The following is a 16,360-nucleotide window of genomic DNA, read 5'->3' as shown; positions in this document are numbered from 1 at the left end:
TACCAAGCATAGATCACGAGCTTTAGCAGGAGCACCATTGCTTCCCCGGCTAGCCTTGACCTCACGGAGTTCTCCAGCCAACTCCCTCAATTGTCTCTTCATAGTTTCCATTGCGGGATCTTGTCCGCGCGGAGTATCGACATCAATCACTTGTTGCACAGTGTGTACAATAGGGTCGGTAGCAATAGTAGTCACCTGAGGCATAGCAGTGGATACAGGAATCTGTCCTTGACCAGCAAAACCAGAGACACCAGCAGCAGTATTAGGAGAGTAGTAAGCTGAGAGGCCATAAGGACGGCCGTTGGGCATAACAAAACGAGCATCAGTAGCCACAGTAGACAGTGGGATAGAGGGAATCACCTCAGCAGTAACTGGAACAGAAGTGGCTGGTTGTTCCTGTGCAGCCATCATAGCGGACATAACGTCATGAGCCTTAGCCAAGTCTTCTTTCATAACAGCCAATTCGGCACGGAGCTGAGCATTTTCTTCTTCAAAGTTAGCCATCATCCTTCTCTTGTGAAATCTTGTTTGATGAATCCTATCTGGTTGGTAGACTTTGCGAACACGAGCCACTTTTCAGACTGCGGCGGACAAAACCAGGAGGCAATGAGCACGAGAGAAGTTTTTTGTGACCAATGAATGCATATGATGCATGAAATGTGTTAATGCATATGTAAAAGACTTTTTTTTTGTGTTATCGAAGGGTTTTAGACAAACTAGAAATTTGTAAACATTACTAACAACAATTAACATAAACGGGAAACAAACAACCAATATAGAGCTTTACAAGACAATTCCGACATAAACAAATGGACATAACAACAGGAAAAAGAAGTCCTCAAGCATAGGAAGTGGAAGCATCGTCCTCAGACTCAGACTCATAGCTGCAGTATCGTGCATAGAAGTCACGGGCCCCCCTAGCCCTCTTGGAGTCCCTCATAAGCAACCTATCTTTCTCTTCAATCTCTCTCTTAGCCTTAGCTAACTCTTTCTTCAGTGTCATCACCTCATGAGTCTTCTGCTCATCCTTTCCATCCAAAGTCATGATCAAGTTCTCAGCCTCATAATATCTAGCCCTCCACTGATGCTTCTCCCTACTCTCCATAGCTAGATGCTCCTGATACATCTCCTGGGTAGGTGGGAGTAGAGGCAAAGGCATGGTAGGAGTAGATGCAGACACATACCTCATAGAGGGGTAAGGCATACCGATCTCCTCAGCTTGGTTTATCACCCACTGTGTATAGGCCTCATGAGGAACACCGGACCTTACACCCATGTGTTTCACCTCTTTCTTCCGAAGTTTGGACCAAGCATCCATGAAATCCTCTTTTATTCTCGTGGGAGCATTGGAGTAGTGAAAGAAGTAAGGAGCTGTAGCAAGATTGATGGGCTTATCTTTCATCGGAAAACCAAATTGTCGCAAAGCAAGCTCCGGGTTATAGTTGATTCCACCCCGGGTACCAAGAAGAGGTACATTAAGAAACTTTCCACCACCAAAGATGACTTCCTTAACCCTTGAAGCGGGAGTAAGCCAAACCACTTCATTAGGAGTGAGAGCCATAATCCTCTGTGAAATAGACCAATTCTCCGGATTGGCGTGGAAAGACTCCGGAAGGTGCGAAATAAACCAACTATAGAGGAGAGGCACACAACAAAGAATATATCCCCGACCCTTGCCGGAACGATCATGAATAGCATGGTATGTGTCAGCTAGCAAAGTAGGAACCGGATTCTTGGAGTGGAAGATCATAATAGCATTCATGTCCACGAAGCCGTCAAGATTCGGAAAGAGAATAAGCCCATAGATGAGAAGTGCAAGAATAGCCTCGAGAGTGTCCTGACAAGTGGTCTTGAGGTTGGCTTTCCCAAGAAGATACTCTGAAGTGAACCCTCGGATGCGTGCCTTAGTGACAAGATTCTTGGAGACATCGGTGGTCTTGAGATAGAGATCCTTAGCAATAACCAATGGAGTAAGAGGAGGCTCAAGTCCTGAGAAAGGTACCCCCTTAGCAATAGACAGATCCATCAAGGAAGAATAAGCCTCTAGAGTAGGCACCAGCTGAAAGTCCGGAAAAGTGAAGCACCGATAGTCCCGATCATAGAATTGCACTAGAGTGTGCACAAGCTTCTCATCCACATTAGTCTGGAGAATAGTAAGTAAAGCCCCGTAACGACGTCGGAAACTAGTTGGATCCTCAATCTTGAGTGCCAAATCTCTCAAACTAGCCAAATCCACTTCCTTGAACTTGTAGGAATTAGTCCTCTTCATTCCTACAATGTTTACAAATTCAACTTGTCTAAGACCTTCGATAACAATGCATGGAAAAAGTTTATGCATGTATGCATGTATGCATGAATGCATGATTATGTTCAAGTTCAGAGAAAACATGGCGGGTTAAAGTTCAAAGTCGAGGAGTCTTGGGTGGACACGGCGTCCGGTGAATCTAGGGCTTTAGGAAATAGTAACCGGGTTCTAAAAGGTTCCCAAGTTGCAACCTCTCCGACGTATATCACGGTGTCACGAGACAATACTCGCTCCATGATTATACGTGGAAGGTCTAACTTGAGTGTAGTATCGCGTGACGACTAAAACTCGAGACAACACTCGGTTTAGCCTCCGCACTACATCCTAGAAAATGGCCATGGATGGGTTCGGTTATCTATGGTTCATAGCGTCATAGAACAATTAGAAGTAAAGTGCCTAAACGCGACAACACGCGCCGACAACATCACCCCCAAAATGCCTCAGCTATGTGGGATTGATCGCATAATCCAAAACACGAGGCAACCCCCGGAATGAATTGTCGATTATATCCCTCCTAAATCCTAAGTTCACTCAGTCCGGGTGCATGACTTTTGATATTCTCACCCCACACGTTTGCAAGAATTTAAACATTTATTCACATAGGAAAGCAAGAAAAAGAAGCAAGTAAAAATACAAGCGCAAGCGTGGAAATAAAGACTAGGCGTAACTCTCGAATCTCCCCAGTGAAGTCGCCAGCTGTTTTATCTTGGTTTTCGGGTGTCAAACATTGATTACGTTTGAACCTTTTAAACCGGTGATATCTTATTTTTTCTTGGGAAGGGAAAAAGTAAGCAAAACCCTTGAGAATCGAGGTCCGGGAGTTGTTTTCGCTACGGGAAGGTGTTAGGCACCCATAACGACTGTAGTATCTTATAGGAACCGTCTTTAATTTCTACGCGCGCGCTTTATTTTTAAATGCTATTTGAAAAATGATATTTACACCTAAAGTTTGCTAAGTGAAGAATTGGAGGGAGAAGAATGTTTTTGGATTTTTATTTTAGTTGGATTGAAGGAATTTTGTTCCTTGCCTACGTACCCGTTTAAGGGATCAAATCCACCGTAGTTCTCTCTCAAAAAGATGTTTTTGTTTTTGTTGGTTGATTTTAAGTTTGAAAATAGGATTTTGAAGAATGGAGATTGAGAGGCCTTGAAGGCATGAGAATTTAAGAAAAGAGTGGGGTTTGATTAGTTATTTGCAAAAACAAGTCAAAGTATGATTAAAGCTTATTGAAATTTGATTAAGAAAATGAAAAGGAAAATCAATGGGGTTTTGACCCCAAGGTTTATTAAGAAAATAGTTTGAGTGATATTGTTTATATTTTTTGGAAAATTGATTTTTCTAAGTATAAAGCCTAATCATTCATCTAAGCATACAATCCTAAACATACATCTAAACATGCATATTCTAACTATATACCTCAAGTGGTGTGTGTGCATGTGTCGGTGCTTGTGTCGGTGTACATTATTAGAGTCCATTGTCCTTTACATCATACCCTAGATACATTCTATGGCCTCTTTGCCAAGAAATTAAAAGTGCATAAAGGAAAATATTACAAAACTCCTAAGTGTTTACATTCTAACTTTGGTACAAATTAAATTGCAAGAAAAAATAGAGATGAATATGGGATGAAATGGAGACGCTTATGAAATGATGAAACATGAAATGAAAGGAGTTAGTAGCACATGACAATATCAAAGGAAATAAAGCAAGAGAAACACTAGAACATAAAGGATAGAAAATGAGTGCAAACATGGCTAAAATTTGTTCATAGAATGCAAGAACCATATGACCTATAATTCTCACATTCCAATACATTTTTAAAGGTTTAGAATCAAGTCTTGGAATGGGAATTAAGGCAACATGATTTACTTGGCATTTTAAAACAAACTTTAAGCATATTTGCATTATTTAACTACACAACTAACTTATAAGCTAAGTAACTAATCAAGGTTCATACTCATGCATTAATATCAAACACAAACAGTGGCTACACTCTATGGAATCAAGTGGTATAGGTCACAAATATTCACCAAGCAATTTGGATTAAAATCAAACAAAGTTTCATTCATTTTTAGCACAAAATATGACAAAAATAGTAAAAGAATTAGCCACATTATGTTCACCAATTTTTAATATGCAAGATTGTCACAAGAACACCACAAAGTTATCAAGAGATGTGTATGAAATTTTTAGAATTTTTTTAGAGAATTCTTAACCACAAAAACACATGTAAACTTCACAATTTTAACAAACAATGGTAAACTCTTAACAAGAGAATACTACCTATTAAGACTTAGCACATAAAAACACCAAAAATCGTCAAGAAAGCAATCAAGAACACCTAGAAATTTTTAGGAATTTTTTTACAAGAGTTTTGGGCAGACAGGGGTGTAAATAGCCAAGGAATAGCACAAACATGCAGGAAAGGGGGGGTGTATACAGCAAACACACACAGCAAGGGCCTAAGGAGAACGAAAATGGGCTACAGAGGCTGGGTATGGGTCGGTTAGGGTTCAACCCATGGGTTGAACCGGTTTGAAGGCATATATATAGCCTGAACCGGTCCAAACTCCCATTTTAACCCTCCTTTTCTCTCTCTAAAGTTTAAAAAAGCTCTCCCTTCTCTCTAGGATCTGCAGATCGGAGAAGAAGGTGGGACGGCGGCCGGACATTGCTCCGACGCGGTGGTTGGCCATGGCCGCCGCCGTGTTGGAGCTTAAACTCCATTTTTTCTGAAAATTTTTACACCGGCCTCTTCCTCTTCTCCTCCTCGTTACGGATTCATGCTTAGATTTCACAAATCAAGCTTCGCATTGCCTAGATCTACAGAAAATTCGAAGAACCAAAACGAAACAAAACGAAGAGTGAGATGACGTTTGTTACCTTGTTTCTGAATGCTGGAAGGTTCCAGAACGTTGATCTTTGCTTGATTCATTCACGTTTTGCTCTTTTCTTTCCTTCGACTTGTTTTCGGATTCTTCTTTCACGATCTGGACTTGTTGTTGCGATGTTGTTGCGGCTTGTGATGAAACCCTAGGGTTTTGGATTGACTTTGTTTCGGTCTTGATGGAACCGGTTTGATCTTGATGAATCTGCTCCCGTTGGGCTTGATTCGTTCTTGACGCTGGTTTTCTTGATCCTTTCTTCTCTGATTCACTCCAAACTTCGAATTCCTCTTCTTCTCTGATCTAACACGCGCCTCTGTGATCGGTGCTGGAGTTTGTTACGCTTCGTAACGAATTCGCACCTTGAATTGCAGAGTTGATGCTGTTCTTGCTCGATGATGATGATACTTCTGAGAGTTTTCTGCAAATCTTGTGGAACCTTCGGAATTTGTTATGAATGATTCGAAATTTTTTTGTTATTTCTGGAATTGGTGAATTTTCGTATTGAATTTTGGGCGAAATTGCTATGTTGCTGAAAAATCAGTGGTGAATTCGAGTGAATTTGGCCTGGATTTGTGATGATTCTGGAAAAATTGGTGAATTAGGGTTGAAGATGAAGATGAATCTTCATCTTGTTCTTGCTGGTTTTTCGGTTTTGATCTGAATGGAAGAGAGAGAGAAAAGAAAAAGTTGTTAGTGCTGAGTTGTAAGAAAGTGAATGGTATCCTTGACCTTTTGACTATGATGTGGCTTATATAGCTGATGACTGTACTGCCTGGACCAATGACAAACTGCCATGTGGCATAACTAACTCTTGGACAAATTAGGACCTGACACGTGGCACCGGACTATGACTTGGACAAAAATGGACTAAAATGCAAATTTTAGAAATTTAGGACTTAAAAATAAAATAAAATGAATTAAAATTGGCAACCGGCAAATAACGTAAAGTGAAACGATTAAAATTGACAAAACGGACTAAAACGAACCAATGGCCTAAATGAGGTACTTTAAAGTAACCTCTCTCTGCCGAAATTTCGTGTGAAAAGACCAAAATGCCCCTGGAGCTAAAACGACTGAAGATGACTCAGATACAGATTTTAAAATGGATTTTTAACAAGAAATTGAAACAAAAGTTTATTTAAACCAACTTGAAAGACTCAGAGGCAATTTTAAGGGTTTAAACAGAGCTTTGACACTTGAAAAGACTAAAATGCCCCTAGGGGCAAAGCTGACTCAAAATGACTTCTAATGCAATTTTTGAAATGGATTTTGACATAGAATTGAAATAAGGACTTATTCAAACTACTTGAAAGGACTCAAACAAAATTTTAAAAGACTGAGAGAAATTTGACATAGGAAATGACTAAAATACCCTTACATGTGAATTTTGCAAATAATATTGAAATAAAATGCAGAGAAAGATGTAATTGATCAGAGACAGTTCAAATGACTTATAATGCAAGAAAAGAAGAATTGAATAAGTATTTTTAGGTCCAAAATTAGGGTATAACAATAGCATGTACGCACTTCTGACAGAATATAAACCAGTTTTCTCTGCTTTCCAAACCATTCGATCATTAGGTACCCGATCAACCAACGGAATATTAAGAACTACAAAAGCCATATCCTCACTAATAACTTACCGAACCAATACATCATTCCATCTCTTGGAAGAGTCGTCAATTAAACATCTACAACAAAATCATGGATAAAATGCTTCCCTAGAATGTTATCGTATATGCAGCCGCCATTCAGCAACCAAAGTTCATCAAGAATAGGAATAGAGTTACCTGATCTGATGCACCACCAAGAACCACCCTTAAATATAAAACAGGCACGCAAAAAACTCCTTCAAACATAGCTCACAATATTTTTCACCCTTCTACCATTCCTTCTCTTATTTCCCAATTTTCTTCTTCCATTCTATCAATTTTGTTTCCCCGTCTCTCATATTTCATATCCATTTTCCCTCATCAAATAAATTCCATCTCAATGATGTTTCTACAATGGAGAACAGAAACATGCAAAAATTTGAGGGGTAGATATAGGTGATCTGGGTCATATTATTGAGTCCTGATAAGAATTATATATTGATGATAGTTGTTAAGGGCAATAAAGGGATAAAATGAATTCTTAAATTGTAACCCAAAGGCAAATTGAGAATTGATTTTGAATTCACCATAGAATCTATCCCTAAAAAAAAATCTAGGATTCCCGGCTTTTGGTAGAATCGAGTTTGGGAGACAAAATCGATTGTTAAAGAAATAGCCAAACATATTTGCAAGAGACAAGAATCACATTTACTAACAATAAAGCATGCTTGAGCTGCCGAAACACGTAACCAAACTTACGCTAAGTCTGTATTGTGAATTATATTTGATATTTTAAAAATATTGAAATAACAACATGATAAATGATTATATAATATCTCAATCACACTTAATTTATTTTTAAAATATCTAGTTTTCATAATTTTAAAAACAATATAAAATATCTCCACCTTTCTCCCTCAAAACACATCATCCAAACATACTCTTTTTTTTTTCTTTGAATAAATCATCCAAACATACTCTTAGTTTGTCATGGTGCACGGGTCTAACATCTATAGTGTTCATAATTTAAAAAACAATATAAAATATCCATTCCACACATAAATGATTTTTTTTTAATTAAGTGTTTCATAATTTAGTTGTCGGTGCGAGCGCAACACGAGGTAGCACTAGCTCATGCAAGAAAGAAAATAAGGGTGATCTGAGATGGGCCTAGTGTCATGGTCGCGGATGCAAGCAGGTGGCATGTATAGAAGGTTGTTGCTGGTGAGCAATATTCTTATTTATTAATTTTGTTAGGTCTGCAGCAATTTAACCTAATATTTTCCCGCTCATTTACTGTATTAGGTTAACAGTAATTTAACCTAACAAATTACATCTTAAAAAATGCATTGCACCAATTTCATTCATATTCTCTTGCCTTTTTTCTACACTTATTTAATACTAAAAAAATGCATCGCACCAATTTCATTCCTATCATGTTAGCTATATCCTTATTCGTATGTCAATCCCTTTACAATAAACCTGTGTGGAGCACGGGTCAAATATCTAGTTGTAGTTAATGTTAAAAGGAATTTTGAGTTGAGAGGGTTTAAGTTTAGAGAGAAGTGTGCAGTGTAAAAATGAGTAAGTGGGAGTGATTTTGGTGTCTTTGATTAGGGTGTAAAAATTGTTTAGGGTGTGCAAGGTATAAAAATATTAGTTATATGTGTGAATTTAAGTCCATGTTGTAGATTATCTAAAAAGTCAATTGTATTTGGTCAAAGTTTTTGATCAAACACGTATATATACCTTTTTGGTTTCTTTTACTTACATTTCATTCAAGGTTGAGTACCTAAGAGCTAAAAGAGCAATGTTATATGACCTCAAATTCCTCAACCCCACTCCCATTTTCCCTTGAACTAGATTTTTTTTTTTTGTTAATACATGAACTAGAAACTTTATCCCATGTAACCTAATTATTCTATAATAAATTGCCCTCTCAAAACTTTCATGTAAGTTATTTTATTACAACATCTATAGAATTTTAAGGGTTTGATCTAGTGGTAAAAAGATATGTTTTGAATTAGATAGGTTCTGGGTGTGAGCTCTGTTAGTGTCATTGAAGTTAGGTAAATGTAAATATCTTTGTAAGTATTCTTTGAGCTCGAAATTATTCTCTCTTGGACTAGACCACCATCCATTCACCCTAAATTTTTGTTAAAAAACATCTATAAATAGTTGAAAAAAATTACTGAGTTAATCATTCTTCACATCAATGAAAATAAAAATGTTTGTTTTTTTCTCTCAAATCTAATACTGTGAAAATTTATAATCATTCGAAAACAAAGACATAAACTAACAAGGAAAATAAACTATTAAATTGAGTCATTATAATGAAGAGAAGATGAAATGTTAGCCAAACATAATACATTTAAGAAACCACTACAAGATAATGTTCTTTAGAAAGGGTTTTTCTTGCAAATTAAGCAATGTGGGGGGTGGAGAGGAATCTTCAAAATGCTAAAATTGACTTTGGACCAATAAAACATTAGGCCTTAATTGTTTCGTTATTCAAGCCCAGCTTTCCCCCTGCTTTTCTTTTTTCTTTTTTTTTTTCTTCTTCGTTAAATACAAAAAACTAAAAAGTTCATTAAACGAATTACAACATATGCTTTCTGCGTGTCTTTAAATAAAATGTTTATTAGTTTTAGTAAAATCAACTAAAAATAAAAAGATGAAGAGTATAAAAGATGAGAGTTTTTTTATTATTGTTATGAATATTATAAGTGGATGTCCACAACCCTTGTGCTTATCTATCTAGTGACACCTTTGTTTAACTCCTAAGTCACACCTTTTTGTACTTATCTCATAAGTACTTAACTCTTAAGTCATATCATTGTATTTCTCTATAAATAGAGACCACATGTAACATAATTGTACATCATAAGAGAATAATAAAATCATATCTCTTCACTTTCTTTCTCCTTCTCTACTTCTCTCTACTTTATTCTTGTTCATATTTCTTTAGTTTTATAACACGTTATCAGCACGAGACTCTAACCAACTGAGGTATATAATTCTTTTTAATCTATTTATATGAAAATAAGTTTGGGTTAATAGGCCTTTACCCCCTGTAATATAGGTCACTTTTGGTTTTCCCCCTGTAAATTTTTTTTGTCAGATTTGGTCCTTGTAAAAAAAAATTCTTTTAGAATACCCCCCAAGGCCAGCTAACGGTGCATTTTCGCTGAGGTGGCGTGCTGCGTCACCTTTTTCTGATGGCGTGACACGCTGACTGTATAATTATTTTATTTTTTATTTTTTAATTAGGTACACGTGGCATTTCTGATTTTTTAATAAAAAATTATTATTTTTAATTAAAAAAAAAATTTTTAAAAATTTTTTTTAAAAAAAATTCTGAAAAAATAAAAAATACCGAAAAAATTAATAAAAATGAAAACAAAAATCTGAAAAATTTTAAAAATAAAAAATAAAATCTGGAAAAATTAAAAAAATGAAAACATTCTGGAAAAAATTAATAAATTTCGAAAAATTCATATTTCCAGATTTTTTTCAATACCGAAAAAATGAAAAAAATTCATATTTTTTTTTGGAAAGTACTTGTCATTCAACCGTATAACAAGATTTATATACCGGTGTCAATCAATATACATTGTATCCTGTTATTCGGACATGATTTTTATAAATATGATTAATCTTCACATTTTTGAAAATGATCAATCTTGAAATTTTTGAAAAAAGATTAATCATATTTACAAAAACTAAATTTAAAAAAAAAATAAAAAAAATATGAATTTTCGAAAAAGATAAAAAAAAATTGAAAATGATCAATCTTGAATTTTTCGACAAATTATAAAAAAAAGATTAAAATAAAACTTCTTACATTTGAAAAAAAAATATGAATTTTTTCCGTTTTTCTGTTATTGAAAAATTTCTGGATATATGATTTTTTTCTAAATATATTAATTTTTAGAAAATTTTGATATATATTAATCATTTCTGGATTTTATTTTTATTAATTTTTCCAGAATTTTTTCATTATTTTTCATTTTACCAGATTTTTTTTATTTTTTTAATCATTTTTTTATTAATTTTTCAAAAAAATTTCATTATTTTTCATTTTATCAGATTATGTTATTTTTTTTAATCGTTTTTTATTTTTATAAATTTTTCCAGATTTTTAAAAAAAATTCCGCATTTTTTCAAATTTTTTTATTTTTTCAGAATTTTTTTTCATTTTTATTATTAAAAAAATGCCACGTGTACCTAATTAAAAAAATAAAAGTAATTATACAGTCAGCGTGCCACGTCATCAGAAAAAGGTGACGCAACATGCCACCTCAGCGAAAATGCACAGTCAGCTGCCCTAGGGGGTATTCTAAAACAAAAAAATTTTACAAGGACCAAATCTGACAAAAAAAATTTACAGGGGAAAACCAAAAGTGGCCTATATTACAGGGGGTAGAGGCCTATTAACCCAATAAGTTTTAATTTTTGTATCGATGATTATAGACTATACTATTACAATTCCATCAATTGGAATCAGTTTCTTATAGATATATTAAACCACTATTATGTGAATTGTATTATATTATTGTGTTTATTTATTCCATATGCAATCCTGAAGTATTGCATAAGGATTGATCTCATGTTATAAAATTAAAGAGATCTATTATGTAGTTTCTGAAGAACTCAATATTATTCTGTATGAATTCCTAAAGAATTCAAAACCGTAGTTCCTGAAGAACTCAATATTATTCTCTGTGAATTCTTGAAGAATTCAACAGCAAAGTTCCTGAAGAACTTAATATTTGAATTCCTGAAGAATTCAAAAGCGTTAATCTATGAAAGATTGCTTGGAGAATTGATTTTATGGTTTAAATTTATTGCATAGTTCTTGAAGAACTTAAAAATCAATCTTTATCCTCCATGAATTCTTGAAGAATTCAATAGTGATGCATCCATGATGGATTGCACAAAGAATTGATTTGTTTTGAGTAGTTATTGAATAACATAAAAACTCAATTTTTATTCTCCATGAATTCCTGAAGAATTCAATTCAATGATATGCATCCCTGAAGGATTGCACTAATAAATTAGAAGTCATATAGTTCTTGAAGATCTCATTTTAATACTTGAATTCAATTTAGCTATGTTGCTAAATTTTATTTTAATTTGTGGTTAGTTGAAAATTTTCATAAAAAGGGATGTCAGATGAATTGTTTGTTTAACTAATAGCTTATATGATTTTTTTAAATTGAAAATTGTTTCATATAGGATGAATTCTAGATATTTTTGAAACAAACTTTCATAAAAAAAATTCGTTCAAAACAAATTTTATGGAACAAATTAATAAAAGATTAGTATGTGAATAAATTATTGTTTTTGTAACATACATATATTAATTTGTTACCTAATTTTTGAATGATTTTTTTTGTTACGTGAATCTTCAAAAACATATATTATTGTAAACTAGAAGTTTACAAATCATGTTTCAAATGCATATTCTTGAGTTTATTAAACAATCTCATAAGGATTGCTCAAATAATGATTTTTTTTACTTGTGATAAAGTTCCTGAAGAATTACAAAATTATTGAAGGCTCCTGAAAAGCTAATGTATTGTTACCGAGAGAAGCAAAGTTACAAATGAGATTGCATTCTCTTGAAAATTTTAATGAGATTTAAGATATTCATCTAAATTGATATCATATTGAAAGAAAGAAAAAAAATGTTAAATATCTCTATATTCCGAGATATATTCTGGACAAAATAAGTGTAGTGAAGGAAAAAAAAATATCTCTAATTTATACTACACTTATATTAGTGCAATGGAAGCACATATTATTGTAAACCTGAAGTTTACAATTTATATTATTAGTGCAATGGAAGCACGTATTATTGTAAACCAGAAGTTTACAAATTGTTGGCAAGACAGGTTGGGTTATCCCAGATCTATTATGATGTAGAAACTAGTTGAAAAAAATGGATATATACTGAAGAGCCAGAAGATTCTTCAATCTAGTAACTATTGTGTGTTACTAGTTCCCAGAGAAAGTTGACAATTTAAGGAATGGGTCTCTCACTTATATGAGGTAATATTTGTAAAAAAATACAATGCATCAATTAAATGATCGCACAACTCACAACCAGAAGTTTGTGAGATTATTTTGTCAACAAATTTGACTAAGAGTTTATTTTCTGAAATTTTCACAAAACATTTGATAAGTATCATTCGTCGATGAAAATTGATATTGAACAACCGGAAGCATATGCTCATAAAAATGGACTTGTAGATCCATTCTTTAGACTTCTAAAGTTAATTGTATGATTGATACTTATGAAACCATACCTTATAAACTCTAGTTTGGTTATGTATTATAAACTCTATTTTGGGAAATAATCTTGTATGTTGAGATATTGATTTGCATCAAGCCAACACATTACTATATATAAATCCTCCCCTTAATCTATCATTGGTTTTAGGTTAAAAACCAAATATTTTTCATCTAAGTGGACTTTTGATGTGTTGTGTATATCACAACTGCTACAATATAATGCACTAAGATAAATCTTGAAAGAATATTGGGAAAATATATTTGATATGAATCTCTATCTATCATTAATTGTACTGAGCCAACTTGTTTACAGCCCAGTAGGCTGATTATCAATTGATGGATTAGTTTTCCCAATATTAGGGGGAGATAATAAGCAGCTGAAAATGTGAACCTGAAGTTCAAATAAATTATTTGAAAGGAAATATTATTGTCTCGTCTTTATCCTCAAGATATAACTCATTTGCAAAGGTAAACAAATCAAATATCAGCTGCTAATGCTCCAAACGAAATAGATTTCCATGTTGGATAATCTAATATTGCAAATGAGTCCATGTTGGATAATCTAATATTGCAAATGAGTTTTGTAACGCCCGTCTTAATTATTTAATTAATTCAATGAAGTTTAGAATATATTTATAAATATATGCTTATATGATTGATGATTTAAGTGATTTACATGATTGATGTGCGTGAATTATGATTCATGAAGTTGAGTGGATTATATGATTTATAAATAAATTATGTGGAGTTTATGATTTTGTGAAGTTGTTATGTTGGGTGACTTATTTTATTATTTAATAAAATAAGATTTGAAAATAAAATAATTATTGAGATGTGGGGCTGTTTTAAATTTAGAGAGTTTAGTGGTTTAAGAGGAAAAAGAAAATAATGGAATTGTTATATAAACCACTTGTAATTTATATACCGTGTATGTATAACCAATAACCTAAAAAGCCCACTACTTACATATTCACTAGTATATATATGTTACGCTATGTGTTTAACCTAAGATTCTCTTCTAATTCCTTATGATGACCTGTGTGCCGCCCACCTCCCCACTCATAAAGGATTCCCATCTCTCAATTATAAGTTACAAAGCTTCTACTTATCTTTTCCGCGGGTGTGCAAGATCCCAATTGATTTTGGACACATATTCATAAACTCTCCTTCACGATTCTCGTCTACATATTTTGGTGCCATTGAAGTTGTCATTATCATAATTGCCATTTTGTTGCAAGAGTTGTTTGGCCGGTTTGGTTATTAGTCGTGATGTTTAACGGAAAAGAAGTGTTAACTTGCTCGAGCCTGCTGTTGTCGATAAATTTTGTATGTCTCGTGAAAGCTTCAATTCAGGTAAGGGTGAGACTAGTTTTCAATATTATTAAGAGTATAATTCTATGGGATGAATTTAGCATGATTAGGTTAAGTTTTGGTGAGAATTGGGAATTAGGTTTAAGATCAATTTTTGATGATTGAATCATGAACAGATGTTAGATTGATGCAAAATTAGTGTACAGACCCTAGATATTACTTAAGATGATAATTAGATGCTATTTGGATGAAAGAATCATGAATATAGGTGAAAAGTTGTGATTTTTAGGTTTCTGGCCGTACTGACATTCATCGCTCGCATCTGCGAGCAAGAACACTCGCAACTGCGAGCTAGAACCTAGAGCTCGCAACTGCGAGCAATGCAACTCGCAACTGCGAGTGACCTGTAAGCTTGCCATTGCGAGCAGAATAACTCGCCACTGCGAGTAAGGACTTAGGAACCCAGAATACACGCTTTGCTCGCCATTGCGAGCAGAGTTACTCGCCACTGCGAGTTAGGCTGTTAGTTGCCCAAAATTGTCCCGATGCGATCCTTTCGCACGTGTAGTCTTGAGTTGACCTTAGAAGTAAGTAAGAGAGCTGTTTAGGATACTTTCATAAGCTCCAGAAGTCTGTTCAGGTGACTGAGATTAGTAGTGTTGTTGCATGAATGTTATAATGATGCTTTATGATACTTATGTTGATGTAATTCATTCCATAGATGATGTTAACGCATTCAAGTGCTATTAAATGTTGTATCTTGCTGCTGTTCCCTGCTATTGACTGTTAGTGTCTTGAAGTTGCATGAGTCGGTCTATGTTGTTGGAATTTAAGAAGTTGTCCATGATTATGAGTCGTATGAGTTGTTCATGTTGTTATCTAAGTTGTTGGAAGTTTGAGTTCGTTGCATACTCATTAAAGTTGGGGGCTTTAGGCCCGGCAGCCTTTGTGCTCATTAAAGTTGGGGGCTTTAGGCCCGACATCCTTTGTGCTCATTAAAGTTGGGGGCTTTAGGCCCGGCAGCCTTTGTGCTCACAAGTTGAGGAGCCTATTGTGCTCATTTTGTTGTTGATTGGTACCACATGCATTTGCATATCAAGAAGTTTCATGATGTTTTAGTTGTAAAGTTGTTGTTGAGTTGATAGAGTTGCATGGTCTAAGATGAGTTGTGTTGTCAAGTTGTTGTTGAGTTAATAGAGTTGCATGGTCAAAGATGAGTTGTGTCGTCAAGTTGAGTGTTAAGTTGATTATGATTTGTGATGAAAATTAGTAATGATATTTGATGATTGTATTTGTTATGAAATGAAAAATATGCTAATTGTTAATTGTTGATATGTTATTAATGTTTAAGTTGTTAAATGCATTTTATTGGATTATATGCTTAATGTATTGATTATGAAATCTCACCCCTTCTGCGTATATGTTGCCTCGACCGTGGGTAATGTGCAGGTAATAAAGATTAGAGGCGTTCATGAGTGGACTCTCAGTTGGTGTCTAGGTGCTCTGATACGTAACGGGATGGGGCTTGCTTTTACTTCTATTCCTTACGTGTCTCTTTTATGAACTAATTTATGAGATTTTTCAATAAGGCCTGCGTGCCAAGACTTTTAAATGTTGAACTATTATCCGCTGCAACAGTTTAAGATTTTTCATGATGTTGAATTTGAAGGATAATTATTATTATCTGTTTTGAGATGTTAAAGTAGTGTGTGGCATTCCGTTATGAATTAAATACTCTGATTTTAAATGAAATTTTTATGTTGGGAAAACGGGGTGTTACAATTGGTATCAGAGCAGGTCGGTCCGTCCGGCCAAGTAGTTGAGTCGCGTTGTGTCAGTTGACAGTTTTTGTACTGTCATTATGTTGTCCTAATTGTTGTTTGTTGTTTGTTGTGCAATCCCTGGTATGAACTGGTTGGAGTACAACCATGTTCGTATTAATTGTTTTAGTAAGTCGGTGTATTTC

General features: G+C 34.3%; 1 long non-coding RNA gene across 1 annotated transcript; it reads left to right on the top strand.

Moving 5' to 3' along the window:
• Positions 1-14,129: 14,129 nt before the first annotated feature.
• On the top strand, positions 14,130-16,096 carry LOC146924108 (uncharacterized). The gene is made up of 2 exons (XR_015010955.1): positions 14,130-14,436; positions 15,844-16,096. It is a non-coding gene; the product is annotated as an uncharacterized LOC146924108 (long non-coding RNA).
• Positions 16,097-16,360: the final 264 nt, after the last annotated feature.

This window comes from Medicago sativa, chromosome 5, assembly GCF_051527215.1.
Source record: "Medicago sativa cultivar Bolivia chromosome 5, Bolivia_mono, whole genome shotgun sequence".
NCBI lineage: Eukaryota > Viridiplantae > Streptophyta > Magnoliopsida > Fabales > Fabaceae > Medicago > Medicago sativa.
This window is presented reverse-complemented; position numbering and strand designations above follow the sequence as displayed.